This window comes from Nannospalax galili, unplaced genomic scaffold (genome assembly GCF_000622305.1).
Source record: "Nannospalax galili isolate Female #2095 unplaced genomic scaffold, S.galili_v1.0 scaffold189, whole genome shotgun sequence".
Classification (NCBI taxonomy): Eukaryota; Metazoa; Chordata; class Mammalia; order Rodentia; family Spalacidae; genus Nannospalax; species Nannospalax galili.
Genome location: NW_008360331.1, coordinates 7,610,783 through 7,618,471, shown reverse-complemented (window position 1 = coordinate 7,618,471; position 7,689 = coordinate 7,610,783).

Genomic DNA, 7,689 nt, shown 5'->3' with positions numbered 1-7,689 from the left:
CTCTAGTGGGAGAGGAAGGCTGTCTACCTGACGAGTTTGAAAAAAAAAACCTAAAGTTTTACCTATATTGCCATCTTTCTTCATAGTAGTTGCACTGTTACAGTTGACCACAATCAGTCATGTATCTGGTGCTCACAGAGGTCTGAATTACAAAGAGAATTTCGAGGTTAGTTTTTCCCAGTCAAAATTTCTAAGACATTTGTATCTGTAGATATCGGTGAAGAGAGGATTTTTGTTTCAGACACAAATACCACTCTGGGGATGATTATGAAATATTTTCTTTATGACTGAAAAATACCTGTTTCTGCCTCCACCATCCACGCATTAATACAACTCAAACCAACCCCATACCCTCTGGTTTGCCTCCACTGTCTCTGCTCCTCAATTTTGTACTTAGCTTTAGACCACACCATGCTGAATCTGCCACTTGGACCCCAGTTTCTAGCCTAGATTGTGAAGCTGTGTCAATAACAAGCATGAAAAGAGAAGAGCCATGCTTCTGGATCTGACGCAAACTACTGTTTTCAGTTATGCCGCCTGGGCCTAGAGAGCTGATCTCTTCCCTTTGGATAGAGGCGGTAGTATGCCTCTCAGCTTTCTGTACAATGAGATCATCCTGAGGGCTTTTAAATACATCGATGTCTGGCCTTAACCCAAGAATTTTCATCTAATTGATTTAGATCTAATGGATCTGGACTGGATATTGATTGTTTATGAAATTTCCAAAGTGTTTCTAATGTTCAGCTAAAGTCCAGAATGCTGAAGTTCCAAAAGACTCATGGACAGAGGAAATGTTCTTTCATTGTAGTTCAATAGGCCATGTGTTTTGTTTTTTGGTAGACTATTCTTGAAGCTTTTCTCCTCAAAATGTAACATAAGATGGCGATTTGTCACTTTACAAAAACAATACAAACAACAACAAAAAACAGAGCTAACTGAGTAAATGAGGTTCTAAGATCAGTCATGGCAATGAAATGAAATCCATGTAAGTTCTGCGAAGACTCATCCAGGGTCCTAGACTAATGTGTTCCCTGAGGAACATCCCAATTGCTGGTCCTGCCCTGGCCATCTCAACAGGCTGGATTACTCAAGGAAGTCTGGAAAATGCTTTAGAGCCTGTCCACATATGAAATATTTTCAAAACTATTGGCTATTGTCAATGTTATTTGATGTCCCACATAATTAAGTGTTTTCCTAACTAAAGTAACCTTACTGACTTAATTAAGAATTTACTTTGTGGTAAATAACAATATCAAGCAAAACTTAATGTCTGAATAAACAATGAAATTCACTGTTTTGTGTCATATTGTTCTAATATGCATATAAAGTGTCTTTAAAGAATCTATAAAATTCTGTAATCATTTTCTTGAAATATAAAATGCAAAAACGTTATCTTTGACTACATAACACATCAGTGTAAGCTCTGCAGTAATACTTTAATAAGTTTTTTAAATTGTATTTATTATTTTTATTTTATGTGCAGGAGTATATGCCATGCATGTGTGTACATGCATCCTTATTGTGCAGTATCCACAGAGGTCAGAAGAGGGTGTCAGATCCCCTAGAACTGTAGTTATAGACTTTTGTTAGCCACCATGTGGGTGCTGAGAACCATACCTGGGTCCCTTGCAAGAGCAGACAGTGCTCTTAACCACTAGGCCATCTCTCCAGCCCCTGAAATAATTGTTAACTTATGTAAAGGACCTTAAACTTATTAAATATACTCTGTTAATGAATTGGTTTAAAGTAGAAATCATAATAGAAATAATTAAATTGAGGTTATGGGAAACGAATATGCAAATATTTATTTTCTTATCTAAACACTACATATAGAAACTCACCTTATCAATTTCTTTTAAGGAAGTTAAAGTGCATGTACATTTTCTGGAATTTTGGTATTTTATACCACATTCTAAAATATCATTTTTTTCTTTGAGCATTAATTTGTGAATCATTTCACTAGAGCGGTAGAGGACATGCATTTATTTTTTCCACGTCAGTCTTCCGAGTGGGGATTTCCTTACTATGTTTTGCTAATAATCCTTACTGACACTTATTTGCTAAATGATACACTTATGTAAGCGTTGCTGTTTTCATTCTATGTTCTACAATCAGTAGTCAAGCATGTGTGTGCGCTCGCACATAGATAAACACACAAAATAATGATTGTCTTTTATTAACGATATAAATTTATTGCATACACCATGACTTTAAATGCAAATGATGTAACTTTGAAGTTTTTCTCTTTCAGTTTTAGCTTTTTGGTTTTGCTTTCCTTGTTAAGTTTTGGTCCAGGCCATCACACATAATCAAATCCACATACATATAAATCTTAATTATTTATATTTATTTGTTTTCCACTATGTAGGCCAGGCTACCTGCCCCTCCTCATGTGCACTTCAGTTAAAGGGTGTGGCACCAAATCTAGCTAGTGGAGATAACATTTTTAAGTGATTTCTCTTATACCCAAATGACTTTTCTATATTATCCTATCTGTGTCTTGGCTGTTTCTGTCATCCATTCAATCCAATGATTATCCTTCCTTATATACAGCTCTAATGACTAAGAAATTTCATTTAACCACAAAGAAATGTCTTCTGAAGAAGAATTAAAACCCTGTGGGCTGCGTAATATTGTTCATACATAATTTTTTAAATTCATTATTAAAATACTCAGTATTATGCTATCATGCTTATTTATCCCATAATTTTGGATTTTAATATGATTTTTTTCTAAGCAGAGTTTTGTTCATATAAGTAGTTGGTAATCAGCTTGAAATATGACAAAATTAATTTTACAGAAAATACAGCACATAAAAAATATTCAAAAGTTTTGGCAATTCCTGCCATGCTAGCTCCTATTTTTAGGACCCTGAAGTAAGCTCACTGAAATGAAACAATGAGATACAATGTCATGTTTCTTTCCCTTGGACATTTTAAACAGCGGGAGGTATCCAGAGATTGTCAAGTGGCTTTGCTGCTGCTGAATAACAAAGAAAGTTAAGAACTGTCATTTAAGAAAACTTTGATTCCTCAAGGCCCAGCCGCAAACTTCAGACGCTACCAATTTTCTTTGAGGAGCATCTGAAGACAGTACTTTCCTTATTTGTCTGGTGTCCTGGTTTGTTTTCTATTGCTATGATAAAACACTCTGACCAAAAGCAATGTCTGGCCTTGGGGGGTGGGGGGAGAACAGGCTTATTTCATCTTACAGTTTTAGAGCACAGTCCATCTTTGAAGGCAGTCAGGCAGGAACTCAGGATAAGTGCCTACAGATAAGAGTTAAAGCGCAGACCACAGAGAAATGCTGCTTTTTGCTCTCTGTGTCTTGATCAGCTATTTTTCTTAAATAGCCCATGTCCCTCTGCCCAGGGATAGCACAGTTCTGGTGGGCTGGGCCCTCCTATATCATTTAGCAATCAAGAAAGTGTCCCACAAATAGGGACACAGCCAGTCTGATGGAGGATATTCCTCAAATGCGGTTCCTACTTTTCACTGTTTAGTTCATGTCAAGTTGATAACAACTCACCAGCAATCCTGGACTTTTCTTCACAGCACCAAAATTCTGAGGGGTCTCGTTTATGTCAGGATCTGTATCTGCATGTTTTCATTCATTTCTCCTTTCCTCATGCAGCAGTAGATTTTAAAAGATTCCCAAACATTATCCTCATTAATTAGACAAATGAAACATCTATGTAGTCATTTATTGTCTTTAAATTTGCTTCAGTTATTATTTTGATAGTTTTAAGCATATCATTGACAAACAAAAGAAATATAAGTATAATAATATAGTCATTCATTCCTCTAGAACCTACAGATACAAGCTTACTTAAAGATAAATACAAGGAGGCTTTTATTCTGAAAGATCGTCTATTTTAGACTTTTAGAGTTGACTCTGGCAATAAGTATTTGCAACTGAAATTAATCATTTCATTTTTCCTGGATTAAGTTCCGCAAAACTGTGCAGTTGCACTGAGTGATCAGCAAAGGCTCTCTCTCTAAAAGGTAAATCAGCTCAGCATTCAATAAAAATGTATTTAAGCTGCATTAGAAAAATCCATTTCTACTTAGAATTAAAAAGATCCCCCAAAGATACTTATCATAAAACAACAAATACTGTAGATTTGCAATTGTAAAATATCTTTAGCCAAATGTAAACTGGTAGATTAATTGTAGTTAGAATTATGTTTTTATAGTGCTCATGTTTTAAAGAGTAAAACTAAAACACAATACTCCAAAATATATTTATCATAAATAAAATCCATCTATTTGTTAGCAGTGCATATTCAACAGTTTACTTGCATTTCTGCCTAGAAATTTTGGAGTTATTCACAAATGAATTCATAACCACATTTATCTGTATGCTAGAAATCATGACATTCATTATATAATGCATTTTAATAGATATGAAAATATTTGCTGCTCATGGGAGCTAGTCTTATAGGGTGCACTTGTGAGAATAAATATAAATTTAGAAATTTAATTATGTATTTTTTATTTTTTTTAAGATAGGGTCTCCCAGTAGATCAGACTGGCCTTGATCTCACTCATAGAAATCCACCTATTTCTGCTTCCTATGTGCAGGGATTAAAGATATGCACCACCATGTCTGGCCACTACTTATATTAATAAACACCGTTGTTCTTGTTTAAAGGTAAAAAAATTTCACAGATTTACAAGTTCTCAAAAGGATGATAGGTATCTATTTCATCTGTGCATATACACACTTGCTAAATATTGCTCATTTGTTCACTTACAATTGAAAAACTCAGTAAAAACAAATAGCACTGGCCACATTGGTAAGAAATACACTCATCTGTGTAGATTGGTTCTGTGCTTTATTCTGTGTGGAATACACATAAGTAGGGAGGTGTTCCATTTGCTTGGATCTTATACAAGAGTTATAAAATAAACCGCGTATAGCACCAATCGTTTATTCTGGGCTTTCCTGCAACATTTTAGATCTTAATTGAAAAATCTACATGGTGATCTTAAGGATAGGGATTAAAGTTTAACATAATTACAAATTAGAAATGTTATTTTATCTCTACCTCAATACTTACCTAATGACAATAGGTTCTGACTTTTGGGTGTCCTAGATTTGAAAGGCCTAAACAAAGAGCAAACATAATGGAGATTATTTCTCATACATTCTGGTTGTGTTTTGTTGGGTTTGGGTTTGTTTCTTTGAGTCATGGTTCCTGCGCCCCCCTTGCCTCAAACTCACTATGTAGATCAGGTTGGCCTTGATCTCACAGAGATCCAACAGGCTCTGCCTCTCAAGTGCTACAATTAAAAAAACACATTACCACACTCGGCACTTTCTGTATGTGGTCTGTTTGATAATACCTTCTCCATTTCTGAAACATGCTGTTTTGTGGTTTTTCTCTTTTTGCACGTGCATGTGTGGTGTACATGTGTGTGTATGCTAATCCACATGTGTATCAGTGCATGTGTATGGTGCTCATGCACACGGAGGTCAGGAGTAACTTTCCTACTTATCTACTGAGGCAGAGTCTCTGAATGGAACCCAGAATTGTGGATATGACTAGGTCAGCTTTCTCCAGGGATTCCAGTTCATCCTTCTGAGCCATGGAATTCCAAGTGGGCTGCGACACATAGCAGGTCCTTACCTGCATGGGTGCTGGGGATCTGAGCTCAAGTCCTTATGCTTTCATGCAAAGAGATTTGTCCACTGAGTCCCCACACACCATTTCATTTGAGAACATTATTGTGTTAAAATATTTTTTGCATCAGAATAAAAATGCTGCTCTCTCCAATCCGCAGGCCTCTCTCTCTATGGGTAAGTTGATAGCTCTCTCCATGCCTTGACCTCCCTAGCCTCATTCACCCTCCCATCTCCCATGCTGTTCTCTCTCCTAGCCTGGGTCCTGTCCCATTCCTTGTCTTGGTGCCCCAGACACCTGGGGAACCACCACTGCTTCCTGATACATTGCACCCAGAGCAACTTAGTTCCCTCTCTGGTCCCCATGAGCACTGCTTCTGGGCCTGGCCCTGCCCTCAACTCCCTCTGCTTCCCTGGGCCTGCACAACCCGTCAGCCTCTTTACTGGATGCAGGGGCTGACCCTTCATCTTCCAGGTCCTTTGCATCCAGACCAATTCAGCTCCTCAGTGCAGTCCCCACGGGTGTTTGGGGCCACTTCCTGACCCAATCTTCCTTTGTATCTCTGGTTGGCAGGGACACCAGCTGCCCTAGACCAGCATCTTTCTTGAGCCCCACTTCCAGCCCAGTCTAACCCCCAAATTCCTGAGGCCATAATCTTCCCTGGAGGGATCCAGACCTTAGGAGAAAGCCTGAGAGCATGTGATCCTCATCTGACTTCAACCTCTGTGGGAACTCCTGAAGACAAAAGCAATCTGGCCATTCCAATATAAAATCAAAAGAGAGAACCCGAAGCTTATGCTTTCAAGCCAAGAGATTTGTTCACTGAGTCCCCACACACATTTTCATTTGAGAACATTATTGTGTTAAAACATTTTCCTCCAGATTTTCATGCCTAAAAAGTAAACCATAAAGACACATAAAGTTCACAAAAAGAAGCAGACCTAAACTTTAAGGCTTGAGTCTCACACAAGTATCACAAACTACAAAAGAAATTCACATGTCAAAATCACAGGGAAAAAATAATAACATGAAAAACCAAAATAACATATCCCTACCAAATATTAATAGTCCTCTAGAGGAGTACAATGAGAACGCACTGGAGATAATGCAGGACATGGAACTCAAAAGAACAATTATAAGCATGGTAAATGAATTCAGTGAATTTAAAGAACACACAAAAAAAGAAAACAAAGAACTGAAGAAGATAGGGATAAACTTCTGAATGAATTCGGAAGAGTTAGAAATATTGAAGAATACTCAGGCTGAAATGAAGAAGGAAGTGAAACACTCAGTAAGCCAATTAGAAATGACAGGAGAAAGCCTCACCAATAGGATGAATGAAATGGAGAACAGAGTATCAAGACTGGAAGATAAAGTGGACGATCTAGACCACTCAAGCAAAGATTATGAAAAATTTAAGAATTCACAAGAATGGAATAGGTAGGAATTATATAATGCCATAAAAAAACCAAACTTATGAATCATGGGAAAGAGGAAAGGGAAGAATACCAAGATAATGGCATGGAGGAGATTTTCAACAAGAATTGTGGAAGAAAATTTCCCAAAATTAAGGAAAGACATGCCCATACAAATAAAAGAAGCGTATAGAACACCAAACAGACAGGACCAGAAAGGAAATTCTCCATGGCACATCACAGTAAAAACACTAAATGGACAAAACAAAGAGACAATACTGAAAGCTGCAAAAGAGAAACAACAAGTCACATAGAAAGGAAAACCCATTAGGATTACAGCTGAATTTTCAGTGCAAATATGAAAGCCAGAAGAGCCTGGACCAAAGTATTCCCAGTTTTAAATGACCACAGATGCCAACCAAGATTACTATAACCAGCCAAAATGTCTATTATAGTTGAAGGGGAAAGAAAAATCTTCCATGTCATAAATAGGCTGAAGGAATTCATGTCCAAAAAAACAGCCCTTCAGAGAGTGCTGGAAGCAACACAAAGAGCTGAAGACTATACCCAAGGGGTTGCAGAAAGAACTCCAAGGAGAGTATAACTGTGGAAAGGTACAGCTACATCACGAATGTAAATAGAAATAAA